At 44.0% G+C, this 13,913-nt stretch overlaps 1 protein-coding gene across 9 annotated transcripts in view; it reads right to left on the bottom strand.

Moving 5' to 3' along the window:
- RARB (retinoic acid receptor beta) overlaps window positions 1-13,913 on the bottom strand; it is a 932,180-nt gene that overhangs the window by 391,275 nt on the left and 526,992 nt on the right. Inside the window, exon 1 of one of the 9 annotated variants that reach the window (XM_068236176.1) lies at window positions 784-832. The exons of the other annotated variants lie outside the window; for them this stretch is intronic. The gene's annotated coding sequence lies outside the window, so the exon portion shown is untranslated. Of the gene's footprint in view, window positions 1-783; window positions 833-13,913 lie in introns of those variants that run through there. 9 annotated transcript variants of the gene reach the window in all.

Here is a 13,913-nt window from a genome sequence, read left to right as displayed (position 1 = left end):
TGTCTCCTCCACCTAAAGATTGCCCCCACCCCCGCACCCCCTTCCTCCCCGCACTGATTCTGAGCACAGCGGGGAGGAATAAGTGCAATACACATAGACACACCCACTAATGTCTAATGGATTCAAGCACTGCCATTCCCATCTATTCTCTGCACTACTGGTGATAGTGCAGAGAGTATAAAAGGGAACGGCAGCGCCTGGAACCATTATTAGGTGAGTCTGTGTGTGCCGCCTTTATCCTTCCCCAATGTGCAGTGCGGGAAGAAGAAGGAATGAGGCGGGCGACAGAAGCGGCAGGAGTGCGGAAAGGGGGACATGACACTGAACGGGAGGGGGGCTGAGGACAGTGTCAGGAGACAGCCTCTGGCCCCCCTCCCTGCGCCCTAGAAGCCGCTGCGACCACCACAGTGAAGGGGAGACCAGGCGGCCAATCAGAGAGGCGAGAGGTGAGTGAGAGAGGCTTCAGCTAATCAGGCTGATTCAGCATTCCATGTCACTTCTCTTTTGCATCTGTGTACGAAGTTAGAGCATGAGGGCATGGGGAGAGAAAACCTATTTGGAAAAAAAGTAAGATTGATTTTAAACTTTTGAATTGCCTGGTTAGCATCCTTTTTACCCATGTAACAGCCTGCAATAGAGAACTGATTTTGTATTTTATGCCTAACAGTTACTCTTTAAGAGCAACAGAAACTGTTTGTGTTTTTAAGGTTCAATACATACAGATAATCTACTTAGTTGTCAAAAGCCAGCCAGGTGAACCTCTGGTCAAAACTTAATACTTACCTAAGGAGAGAGAAGCCTCTGGATCCTGTAGAGCAGTGGTCTTCAAACTAAGGCCCGTGGGCCGAATGCGGTCCACCGAGGCATTTTCACTGGCCCCCCAAACCAAAATGTATAACTTATGTATGTGGCCCGCTGAACCTTTAAATATCAGTCACCCATATATAGAATAGCAGTGCTGGCACCACCCATCCACATACTGTAGAAGCCAGCGAGCAGTCATTCCCTGACTTCCAATCCAATTCTGCATCAGGTGACACTGCTGTCCAACTGGACGGCATGTTGTCACCGGGGCATGCTTCACTGGTACACAAAGCTGTTCTTCGGGGCACCGCATGACTGAATGGCTGCTGCTGGGAGGTCTCTTCCGGGCATGACTGGGGGGAATCAATACCTAGATTCAATGTAATGTTTTTCAACATCAATTTATATATGTTCAGACCCCGGCAGGCGTAAGTATGTTTACCTGGCCCTTAACCGAAAAAAGTTTGGAGACCTCTGCTGTAGAGGCTTCCTACACCATCCTCTGGACCTCCGCTGCTGCCAGAGACCTTCCTCCACATCGTTTTTTTGAGTGATGTGGAGCGCCGAGTGGTCGTTTCCGCGATATTGCAATGTGGGTACAGGTGCATGACCACAAAATGTTGCTTAGCGTTGCATCGCAATAACGACCATCACGGCATATTGGATCTCTAAGATTCCCGGCAACTCCCGTGCACAGTACTGGGCTGCTTTAAGTCTCCTTCGCTTCCGGCATGTAGAGTCAGGTGACGTCATGCGCAACCGCCGAAAGGAAGAGGCGCTGCTGACGACCGTCGTCAAGGGGACTTCGCATGACCCGTCTTGCGGTGAGTACGCAGCTGAAGGCTGTCAGCATCACTGATAAATTTAAGAATGTCAGTAAGGCTGAGGTAAGATTTTACAATAGGCAAAAACTGACTAAATAACTGATAAATATTGTAGACAATAAGCAATTTTATATATTAAAGTTCATTTTTTACTAGCTAAAAGGCTATATAGTAAATATAAAGCACAGTATATGGACATACCATGTTTTTTTTTACTTTAGATAGGCTTTAAAAAATTAATATTAAAGTGATAACTGGCAATAATATAATTTGAATTTCCAAATTTTATTTCCAAAATGCTTACATAGCCCTGCAGCACCACAGAGATTGATGGAGCAAATTTGCCCACTGTTCACAAGACACAGTGGTTACAGAGTGCAGCATTTGCCACAATAAAATGCCATAATCATAGGAGAGCTATTGCATCTCTTTACACAGAGCAGCTCCATGACATAAGGTTTTCAGGGCCAGGTGGTCTGGCAGTGATTGAGTAAATTAATAAATGTGTCTTTGCCTCCAGTCAGCTCTGCTTCTGTTATGTGTTTACATCTGCAGTCTCTCTAGATCTATGGACAGATGGTCACAAGAGAATAGTTTTAAAGGAAAAGCAAGCTGAAATAAAGCAGGCAGGTTAAACACATCCACTGCTGCTTGTTTTGTAAACTGTAACTTTTATAATATTGATAATATTTAGCAGCCCCCTCATAAAAGCCCCATTCACAGCAGGGTGTTGTGGTTTGATGTAATGAATGCACTGTAATGCAAAACGTTGCACTGCAATGTAAGAAATATGTGACGTTCACATAAAAAAGGAAATTAATATGGCAGCCTCCATATCCCCTCACTTCAGATTCCCTTCAACAAATTCTAGTTAGTGTGCAATATCAAAGTGATAGCATTATTTTGCTTGCCAGTTAGCCAGATTATAAACATTTTTACTAGTACCTTTAATCAAATTTATGCTAATCCTGTTGATCTTTCATGCATCTCTAGTGAGTGAATTGCACACCTAAACAAGAATTTAGCTAATCTTGTCAGATTTTTGTCAGAAACATCTGATCTGCATGCTTGTTCATGGTCAATGATGCAAAGTATTAAGCTAAGTACACAAGTCCAACAAAGAGCACAACCAACACCACATGACCAACTACATGACAATCTTTTGACACGACCTGTATTTCCACATAGCCAAATCAACTAAACGACCAACTCATTTACATACTGCGCACACTGTATGGACTGCATGATATGGCCGCATTCCAAACAAGTACAAGTCATTCAAACGAATTATACACACGTGGCCAACAGCACGATTTCTGCCCAACAGTCATGTGAGTAAATCCGCCGGTTGGATAGGGCAAACCGCCTGTTATCAGTCACCCGTTTAGTCATTTGCCATGCATACGCACGCCCAACAGACCAAGTTTGGATGATTGACCATTTTTTACAATTCCGCACTTCACAACTTTAACGATTTATTGCTGGGTCATACAACTTAGCACCCAAATTAATTTGACCTCCCTTTCTTCAAACTAATAGAGCTTTCTTTTGGTGGTATCTGATTGTTGCTGCGATTTAGATTTTTTTTCCATCAATTAAAAAAAGACCTACATTTTTTCTTATCTCTCCCCACCCTCCTCCCCCCAAATTGTCCCAACACTACATTACATATATATAGCTATGGCAGGGATTGGATTGTGAGCCCATCAGAGGGACAGTTATTGACAAGACAATATACTCTGTACAGCGCTTCGCAAGATGTCAGTGCTCTATACATTTTTTAAAAATTATAAATAAAAAGAACAGCCTGCCAGCGCTGATCAGCCGTTGGCAGGCTGATCGCTGGAGCTGGCTGTTTACAGTGACAGGAGCTTGCACTCATGCGAGCTCCTGTCAGATTTAGCTCCTCATGAGATGACGCCATATGGCGTTGTGGAGGAACAACAAAGCCACTCTGCCACTGCCAATCGGCGTTAGGCAGTCAGCAAGTGGTTAAAAGCTAGCCACAAGTAATGTGAATGCCCATTATGAAATGTCAATAACTGTGTTATGACTTAGCGCCTCCAAAACTCTTATAATGGACTTGATAATGAGGCATTGCCAACAACCATTTTGAAATAGCAGAGATTAATAAGAATTCAAGTGTCATAAACAGCCCTCCTGGTCTCTCGTAAACAGACCCCAGTCTGAAATGTTATTGTTTGCCCTACAGAAAAAAAAATATGTTTCAGAAGCAGATTTCAAATGCCGATGCTGATTTTGCCTTGTGCAACTGCATCAAGCCATGCCTGACTGTTCTGCTTTCAATATTTTAAGGGAAAACTGAAAATTGATGCTGTTTACACGCATCTCAAGTCTTTTATTTTTCCAGGGCAAAAAAAATAAAAAAATCCTCTACAACTTTATTTTTTAATCACAGCCCATGAATGCGACGTGTGGGAGTTTGTGCGGATCGAGTTTTCCATGTAAAATATTTATGACTGGTAGGCAACACAGAGCTCATGAGTCCTCTTAATTAGTAAACCTCTCCCTGACTGCAAAAATAAATTAACGCATTGTACAAACATCACAAGAAGCCGGGATAAATGTAAAATCACCAAGGAGGCTTCTTCATCGGCTCCTGAAAAGAGGTGAATAGGTATGACTTCTGTAAAAGAAAAACTCCTGGGAAATCAATGGTTTAACCAGTTCTTCCAATAAACAGATGTATTATGGACGGGGAACCGAAATCCTGTAGCACACAAAAGCTGTCTTATTCACACCCCTCTGGGCAACTAATTAAAGAAAATATTGTCTTTGCATTTTTCACTTTATAGATCAAATGTCAAACAAGCACGGAATTAGCATTCTCTGTTGACCTGAATTTCCATGAATTACATCTTCTGAAGAAACCGTGGCAACAAAAAAAAAGAAACACTGCACATATCGTCTACTGAAAGTTGGTAACACATTACAACGCCACATTTGCTATGTTTTGATAGTAGCTTGCAATATTCAAGCCATGACATCGCACACTAACACCACTGAGACATTAGCAACTTGTAAATAAACAATTCTCAACCTTCTGCTGGCACAATCAAAAATGGCTAACAAGTACATTATGCAAAAGCACAAAACATGCTTTCATCTGTTTCTCTTCATTTTCAGCTCATGTGGTGATCTTTTTTTTTAACGAAACCTCCATTCTCTCCTGATTTACAAAACACTTGTTGCCTTAAAGTTAATCAAACATGGATTTCATGGTGTATGCAAGTGGAACCACGTTCTTTGAAATCATCCTATTGCCATAGAGTTTGTTAAATCCACAACACTTTCCTGTGTCCGTGTTCAGAAAGCTATCCTCACCACCTCCTTTTTAATTTTCAAACATCTCTTTATTTGAGTTGAAGAGAAATCGAGAGCCCAATATGGTGTAGTATGTCAAAATTGATTGGATAAATGAAACAGTGAGATGGTAATACTCACAAACACGGGTTACCACCTAGGTAACCACTCATTAGGCAGGTGAGGAGATTAGACCTGTCCTCACTCAGGATTAAGAAGTCGCTCTCTGTAGATAGGAAGAAAGGGGGTAGATCACCCCTCCACCTGGGGTGGACTCAAATATATTGGTAGGTGAACAGAGGCGCCAGAAGGATAAAAGTACATAAAATTTTTAAAAAAATTGCTGGGAGGAAGTGGTGGACTCGCCTCCGTTAAAGCAGACACCAAGGACTGTAAATGTATAGATATACACATTTATTGAAAATACCCCAAAGATGCTCTGCTTGCTATAACTGAATTGCTGTTGTTTATCCCCTGCTTATTGCCTGAAGAAGTGGGCTGTGCCCGCGAAATGCGTTGCATCTTTGGGGTATTTTCAATAAATGTGTATATCTATACATTTACAGTCCTTGGTGTCTGCTTTAACGGAGGCGAGTCCACCACTTCCTCCCAGCAATTTTTTTAAAAATTTTATGTACTTTTATCCTTCTGGCGCCTCTGTTCACCTACCAATATATCTCTTTATTTGAAGCAATTTAGGAGATCATGCAAGTATAAAACAATGTAGCAAGATATTACATTGCTTGGCTGACAAGGTAGCACTGAGGTGTAACAAAAGCACAGCACATACAAAAAAGGAAAAACAGTACAAGTATGTAAATACATCAGGACCCAGGGCTGGATTTACCATAAGGCTAGGTAGGCACGTGCCTACAGGCGCCTAGTGATGGAAAGGCAGCTCGATCCCTTTCCAAGTCCTCTCTCCTTCCCTATGCACAGTCCTGAGCAGAGAGTAAATGAGAGGTTACTCACTCGGGTCGCACATTCCACTATCCAGAACGCCCTTTAGTCCGGGGCACATCTAGCTGCCTAATAGTTGGGGGCACCACTAGCTACTTAATACTGAGCATAGCTCTTGCTACATAATACTAAGGGGCACCTGAAGCTATCTATGATGGGCAAGGGAACTAAGGGAGGAGTGACAGCTGGGCCAGCCAGCACACTTGCGGTGTTTTCCGGCGAGTGTTTGTAGGTTAATGGAGTGAGAAGTCTAGGGTGCAGGACATCTGCATCTACAGGCTCCTGTGATGTATCCGGGCCTGTCAGGACCTATTGGTCAGATACAACAGAAAGGATGCTGAAAAATTCACTGGGTAGCTGCATAGTGTTACCTGGGTGTAGGGCCTATTAGAAGGGCTTGAGGTGTGCAGATGATCATATTGGTGGGGATCCCTTTGAATTCATTTGTGGCATTTCTTCATTTGCACAATTTGACTCCCACCCCATCTATAGTTTATGCACTTGAGATGGGTGGGAGCTTCTGCTGCTTCCTGCTCTATGTCTAGATGAAGACTTGCGGTACACAGGAAGCTTGATTTCTGAGATTTTAGACAATAAAAGGCCAATTAGTTGGGTCTAGAACTGTATAATAAGGCATAGAACTGGAGGCGAGCACAGTTATAACACAGATTTCTTAATTAATGTTTGCAGAAATAGACAACATGCGTATTTTCAAAATGTAGCAGCCTCAATTTTGGATTTGACTGGACTTTAATTAATACTCATAACAGTCAACTTAAAGAAAACATAAAGCAAATTGTGCTGCCCCATGATATACATACCTGGGCTTCCTCCAGCCCCTTGCAGACAACATGTCCCATGCAGCAGCTCCACTCACAGCCGCCGGCCCGGGGTCCCCGCCAGTACAAAGGCCGACCCTGAGGTCGTCCTTACTGCGCCTGCATGAAGCGCCACTGTCAATCAAGTTCGCGTTTTCCACAGAACTTGCGCAGAACTACTCGTGCAGGCGCAGTGGAGGAGGTCGGCCTCTGCACTGGTGTGGACTCCGGGACGGCGGCGGTGAGCGGAGATGCGACGTGGGACATGCTGGCTTAAAGGGGCTGGAGGAAGCCCCGGGTAAGTAGATCATGGGGGAGCACAATTTGTTTTATGCTTCCTTTAAAGGGAATTTGAAGTGAGAGGGCTGCCATTTTTTTATTTCCTTTTAAACAATACCAGTTGCCTGGCAGCCCTGCTGATCTTTTTGGCTGAAGTAGTAGAAACCATGCCTCTAATTGGGACAGATTTAGGTCAGAAAATGTGCATTCTTGTTCAGGGTTTACGACTATAAGTATTAGAGGCAGAGGATCAAAAGGATAGCCAGGCAATTTGTATTGATTGAAAGGAAATAAATATAGCAGCCTACATATCCCTCTCACTCTAGATTCCCTTTAACACACTCTACTTAGTGTGCATTATCAAAGTGCTAACATTATTTTGCTTGCCAGTTATACAGATGAGTTCAATTTTTACTAGTTTAATAGTCTGTAGAATATTAAGAGAGGCAGATGTGCTGCTAAGAAAGGCAGATGAGGATACATCTGTCCATTCTTTACACTTCAATGATTCTTTTGTGATTTGTCTAGTAGAATACATTTACAGAAGTTGTCATCCAGATCAGGTCACTTTTGGTCTGAACAAGCAAAGGCTGTCAGCTTGCTACCGGTATCTTTGTCCAGATTGGTGACATTGTCCTTTACGTTTGTGACTGGTCCTCCTCTCTATTTCTTTATTGTGACCTCTGGTGGTCTTAGGAATAGGAAATGCGACACAGCAAATAAAAACGTTTGCACACTACAAAATGTGTCACCTATGTCTCTTTCTGCTCCTTCTGAAAAGGTGGCACAGGCAATGAGGGAAAATCTTCCAGATGAAAATCCAGACTGTGGCAGAATGAAGCAGGTAGTAGGGCACCAGTGGCTGTGGCTGACACCTATAATCTACCCACAGCCCACCTATAGTGGGATGTGATTAACACTTGGAAAGCTGGAGGTCTTTCTATACATAAGATCGATCCCAGGTTTTATGGGTACCCTACTTTTACTTTACTATTCTCTTTGCTTTACTATTGTTTGTATTGCTGATGTGTAGCCTAGTTTAGCTTACTTCTGATGGCAGCTTCCTGATGCCGAGCTTAGTTCAGTTTAGCAGTGCTGACTTCTGATTGCAAAGCCGCTACATCAAGATCGGCAATTATAGCCATAGTTCCTGTTTTGCTGCTGTAACCAAGGCAGAGGCGTATCTAGAGGGGTGCAGGCATGGCTTGTGCCATGGGCGCCACAGCACCATGGGCGCCATGGCTGCCTTCTCCTTCCTCATGCTTCAGCACCATACTGAAGGATGCCTCTCAGGCATTTGTATCCGAGCACAGCGAATCCAGTGCTGGAGACTTGGGCGCAGCAGCACAGGAGACTTCAGCGCAGCCAGCGCCACCATAGGCCGTAATAGGAATTACGGCTATAGCAGGCACAGGGAGTAACTTCAGCGCCGTCACAAGACGGGGCTGAAGTTGCTTTTAAAACAATAATTATTTATTATTTCATTCCCCCACTATCCATGGCGGCCTGGAGGGGGAATAGAAATTAACACGGCCCGGACTTGTGCAGCAGCAGGATCAGCCATATACCGGCTGTGTCCTGCGCCCAAGTCTCCGGTGCCGTTCTCTCTCGTATGCTTTGTACCTGCTCTTATACTGGAGGACATCTCTCACTACCTATACTGGGAGGGTCTACTTATACTGGGGGGCACCTGCAAAATCTATACTGAGGGGGTTACTTATGCTGAGGGGAACCTCATTACCTATACTGAGGGACTACTTATACTGGGGGGATACCTCTTACCACTTATGCTAAAGAAGGCTACTTATACTGGGGAGACATCTCTAACTACATATACTGGGAAGGCAATGTAAGCATGGGTCTACTTATACTGGGTGAACTACCTCTGGCTATCTATACTAGGGTGCTACCCCTGGTTACTTTTACTTGCGGCTTAACTCTAGCAACCTTTACTGGGGAGACTTGTATCATTGCAAGAAAATAAGCTGTTATTATGGGACAAGGTGGTTTGAAGGGGTAAGGGGGGGGGGAGGGGCGCAATTTCAGTGTTTGCCATAGGCGCTATGTCACCCAGATACGCCCCTGAACCAAGGTGATGACTGCTGAAATGAACACCTTGTATTTCTGACTTAAAGAGACCCAGAGACGAACTGGCTAACAATTTTATAAATACCTGGGGCTTCCTCCAGCCCCATCAGCCTGAATCGATCCCACGCCGCCGTCCTCCGCTGCCTCTGTCCGCCAGTACCGGGTCCCGTCATTTCGGCCAGTCGACGCAAGCGCAGTGCGCTCCCTCCATACTGCACAGGTACATGCGTACAGAGCCGGAGGGAGCCCCTGCGGATGCGGAAGACTGGTCGCGTCTGGCGGAAGTGACGGAAGCCGGTACCGATGATAGAGGCAGCGGAGGACGGCAGCGTGGGAGCGATCCAGGCTTATGGGGCTGGAGGAAGCCCCAAGTATGTATAAAATCTTTTCCTATTTTTTTAGTAGGTTCGTCTCTGGTTCCCTTTAAGCCAAAAAATTCCTTAAATGCTTTGAGTGTCCATGGTCTACATCGATGTGCTAAAGCTGATTTCCAAACTAATAAGAGACTAGTTGTCACTGGTGCCAGACGGTTTGACGAGTTGTCACTGGTGCCGGACGGTAACTAGTTCCTACCAAAAACTACAGCGGTAAGACTTAGCTGAGCGGCTGAGCATGGAGTTCGGCTACTATGTATTATTGTTCCTACTACAGAATAAGGCCATTTTGTTTCTCAACGGTAAAGGGAAGGGGGTGTTTGAGGGAAACGGTTAACTTATCAGTATGTTTTTTGGAATGTGGAAGAGACCCATGAAAATTTGTCAAGAGAATACAAACTGTATACAGAGTGTATCCTGGGTGCGATTCAAACTTGAGACTCCGGAGCTGCAAGGCATGTGTACTCCAATTAGGTGTAAATTTGCTTTCAGATTAACAGTCAACAATAAAAAGATGGAGTCTTCATGGAATACATTACAACCAGGAACATCTTCCAGGGCAGCATCAGTAGTAGGAAGAGCTTCACTGTTCCTAAACCTGGTCCGCCTGGCTGCATTAGCATTAGCTGTCTATGCTAAGAGCAAGCTTTAAAGTGGATCCGAAATGAACTTTTACTCATTGCATAATTGTGTTCCTTTCCTATTGTTTATAGGGCATTCCTCAAGCCAAATACTTTTTTTGTTTTTGTTTTAATACTCCAATTCACTATAAACTAAACAAGCCACGCCCACAGGTTTTCAGAGAGCCAAGGCTGTTTCAGACAGTAGCAAGGGCTCATGGGAGCTCAGTCTGGGCAGGAGGAGGGGGAGATGTTACTAGCCAGAGATTTCAGAGGCGGAGGGAGGAGGAGGGGGGGATTAGGTTTTTTTGTTCAAGATACAGATAAGCCTGCCTCTGTGTAATGTTTACAAACAACATGGCTGCTGTCACTGTATCACAGCAAGAAATAATCATATTCTATTAAAGCTGTTTTCAGCTATATTTGCTGTGTAAACTATCTAAACTTTAGATAAAATATATAGACAAGTTACTTGTTATAGTTAGTTTTTCATCTCGGATCCGCTTTAACATTCATTTGCACTTAGGTGATTATTGGTGGTTTTTAAATACTTCTGAAGAGTACATGATACATCTTGGGATTTTCAAATTCTCAGTTAGCAATATAATCGCTGGGGAATGAAAACATTTGTAGTCAGGAAAAAAAAACGCTGGGAAAAAATACCATATGACAATTCATATTTTATATTACTTTACAGTCATACCAACATTTTATTTACATTGACTAAATAGCTGAGTGGCTGGATGGTGTGCCCTTTGCTGTAGGGCAGACATGTCCAAAGTCAGACCATATTCAGCCCGCTGAGCCTTTTTCTGGTGGCCCCCAAAACTCTCTACAGTTCTTTATTCCGTAGCTGCTGTGTCGCATGCAGGGGCCACCTTGTTTTGCTGTTCTGCCTCCCCCTTTGCTCGTCTGTATGTTATCAGCCCCCGCTGTAGCAGTAGCAGCCTTAGCAGCCACCACTATGCCAGCAGCAGTAACAGCCACTGATTGGCAGCCGCCACTATGCCAGCAGAAGTAATGGCCACTGATTAACAGTTGGCACTATGCCAACAGCAGTAACAGCCACTGATTAGCAGCCGCCATTGTGCCAGCAGCAGTAACAGCCACTGATTAGCAGCCACCACTTTGGCAGCAGCAGTAATAGCCACTGATTAGCAGCTGCCACTGTGTTAACTGTACACACTATATGGGTTTTTACTCATGTAAATATGTTATTTGACAAAATGTCACAGGCATAGTGTACCTAATGGCAATCAGCAAAAATTGTGTTTAATTTTAGTAGTCCGGCCCCCTAGCACTCACAACAACATTGATATGGCCCTTGGCCCTTAAAGAGAACCCGATAACAGATGGGGTGTCCAAAAATCTTTAAAGAGAACCCGAGGTGGGATTTACTTATGCTAGTGGGACACAGAGGCTGGTTGTGCACACTAACACCAGCCTCTGTTGCCCCATGGTGTGCCTCCAAGACCCCCCTGCGCGCAGCTATACCCCCCGCAGTGCTGGCGACATGCAGCTCCAATCAGCGGGAGGGAGGGAAGGAACGCGGGCGGGTAGAGCCGATACAGAGGAGACGGGGGAGCGGTGCTAACAGACAGGCGAGAGGTAAACATTGTGCTGGCGACACGCTGTATGTCGCCAGCACTGCGGGGGGTATAGCGGGGTGCAGGGGGGTCTTGGAGGCACACCATGGGGCAACAGAGGCTGGTGTTAGTGTGCACAACCAGCCTCTGTGCCCCACTAGCATAAGTAAATCCCACCTCAGTTTCTCTTTAAAGATTTTTGGACACCCCATCTGTAGAGGAACAGGGTTAGAATCCTGGCTGGAGCCACTACTTAACCAGTAAGTAGACCTTGAGCAAGACTCCCTAATGCTCCAGGGTAGCATACTGAGCGGCCTAAGAGGCAGAGACTCCCGAGCACTTTTAAACTGTCAGGAAAAAAAACACTATAGAAATGTAAGCATTTGCAAATGGGCTTATAAACTGAAGAAAATGTAATCTTATGCAGTAAAACAGTCTACTTTAAAATCAGCGCTTTTAAAGACCCTTTTCCAGACCAATTACTATGTTTGCTACTAAATTTCCATTAGTACCTATTACAAAGGAATTTTGACAGCCATATTCATTAATCAAAGCCAGGGAACGGTCCTTGAAGTCTGTTTCAAGTTTACAGAGCTTGTATGGTAGATTGTTGACACTGAGCATACATATGGGGAAGAGGGGTTTGGCTTATTGAACTTTGCCCTATGTGTAGTTAATCAATGGTTTTATTAAGTAGATGCCATAAAGATATGAGTACGTTTTTTGTCCAATTAAAATGCATATTAAAAAATCTTACTATGATGTTATATCTTACATTTAAAATCATACCCCCTGCTATGCTGGCTAATAGCAATGTCAGCTTTATATCAGATGGTGTATGTGCACTTTTGTATGCACTTTACGCAGATTACAGAATTCAGGTTCTGGCCACATCGGCACTAAGTTTCCAGCACCCTGTTGGTGGTATTACACAATCTTAAAAGGGCTGTTTCATTTTATGGAGGTTTATAATACATATATTGTTTTGCATAATGACTTTATCATTGATGTTCTGAGTCCTAGTTAGGACTTTTGATTGAATGTGCCTTAGTTACAGATTGCCCAGCAAGCTCATGGTGAACTAGAACTGCAAGTCTCTGTACAATTGTTGGGTTACTGTGGCTCTGTACAATTGTTGGGTTACTGTGGCTCTGTACAATTGTTGGGTTACTGTGGCTCTGTACAATTGTTGGGTTACTGTGGCTCTGTACAATTGTTGGGTTACTGTGGCTCTGTACAATTGTTGGGTTACTGTGGCTCTGTACAATTGTTGGGTTACTGTGGCTCTGTACAATTGTTGGGTTACTGTGGCTCTGTACAATTGTTGGGTTACTGTGGCTCTGTACAATTGTTGGGTTACTGCGGCTCTGTACAATTGTTGGGTTACTGTGGCTCTGTACAATTGTTGGATTACTGTGGCTCTGTACAATTGTTGGGTTACTGTGGCTCTGTACAATTGTTGGGTTACTGTGGCTCTGTACAATTGTTGGGTTACTGTGGCTCTGTACAATTGTTGGGTTACTGTGGCTCTGTACAATTAACAAGCTGACACATCATTGCATTCCAGCCATTCTGGAGGTGTGTTTAGCTATCAGGAACAACAAAGGAACAATTTACATATTCAGCAGTGATGCATTGTGGGAGACCTCATATGCAAATACTATTTGCAAATACCATCAGTTTAAGAAGGCAGATTTCTGTTTGGAACAGTATTGTACTTATTATTGCAAGTGGGTCCTTTATAGATGCTATTAAAGCACACCTGCAGTAAGAGGGATATGGTGGCTGGCATACAGTACTTATTTCCTTTTAAACAATGCACATTGCCTGGCTATCCTGCTAATTATCTGCCTCTAATAATTATAGCCACAGACCCTGGACAAGTATATAGATTGCATATTTCTGACTGAAGTCTGACTGCATTATATCCATGCTTGTTTCTGGTGTGTGATTCAGACACTACAGTAGCCAGAGAGGTGAACAGGTGCCAGGTAACCTGTTTTGTTTAAAAGGAAATAAATATGGTAGCCTCCATATCCTTCTCACAGTAAGAGACATCATTGAACTAAGGCTGTTGTGACAGACATCATATTGCTGGAAGCCAGGGGCGGATGGCCCATGATGCCAGGTGAAACTAGTTCATCAGGCGGCATGGGCGCTGGAGCGGCATCCCTCCTGCCCCCTCCCCACAGCTGTCCAGCTTCCTCTTCACAGCTGCAACAGGTCGTGCTGATTT

Source organism: Hyperolius riggenbachi, chromosome 5 (genome assembly GCF_040937935.1).
Source record: "Hyperolius riggenbachi isolate aHypRig1 chromosome 5, aHypRig1.pri, whole genome shotgun sequence".
NCBI lineage: Eukaryota > Metazoa > Chordata > Amphibia > Anura > Hyperoliidae > Hyperolius > Hyperolius riggenbachi.
This window is presented reverse-complemented; position numbering and strand designations above follow the sequence as displayed.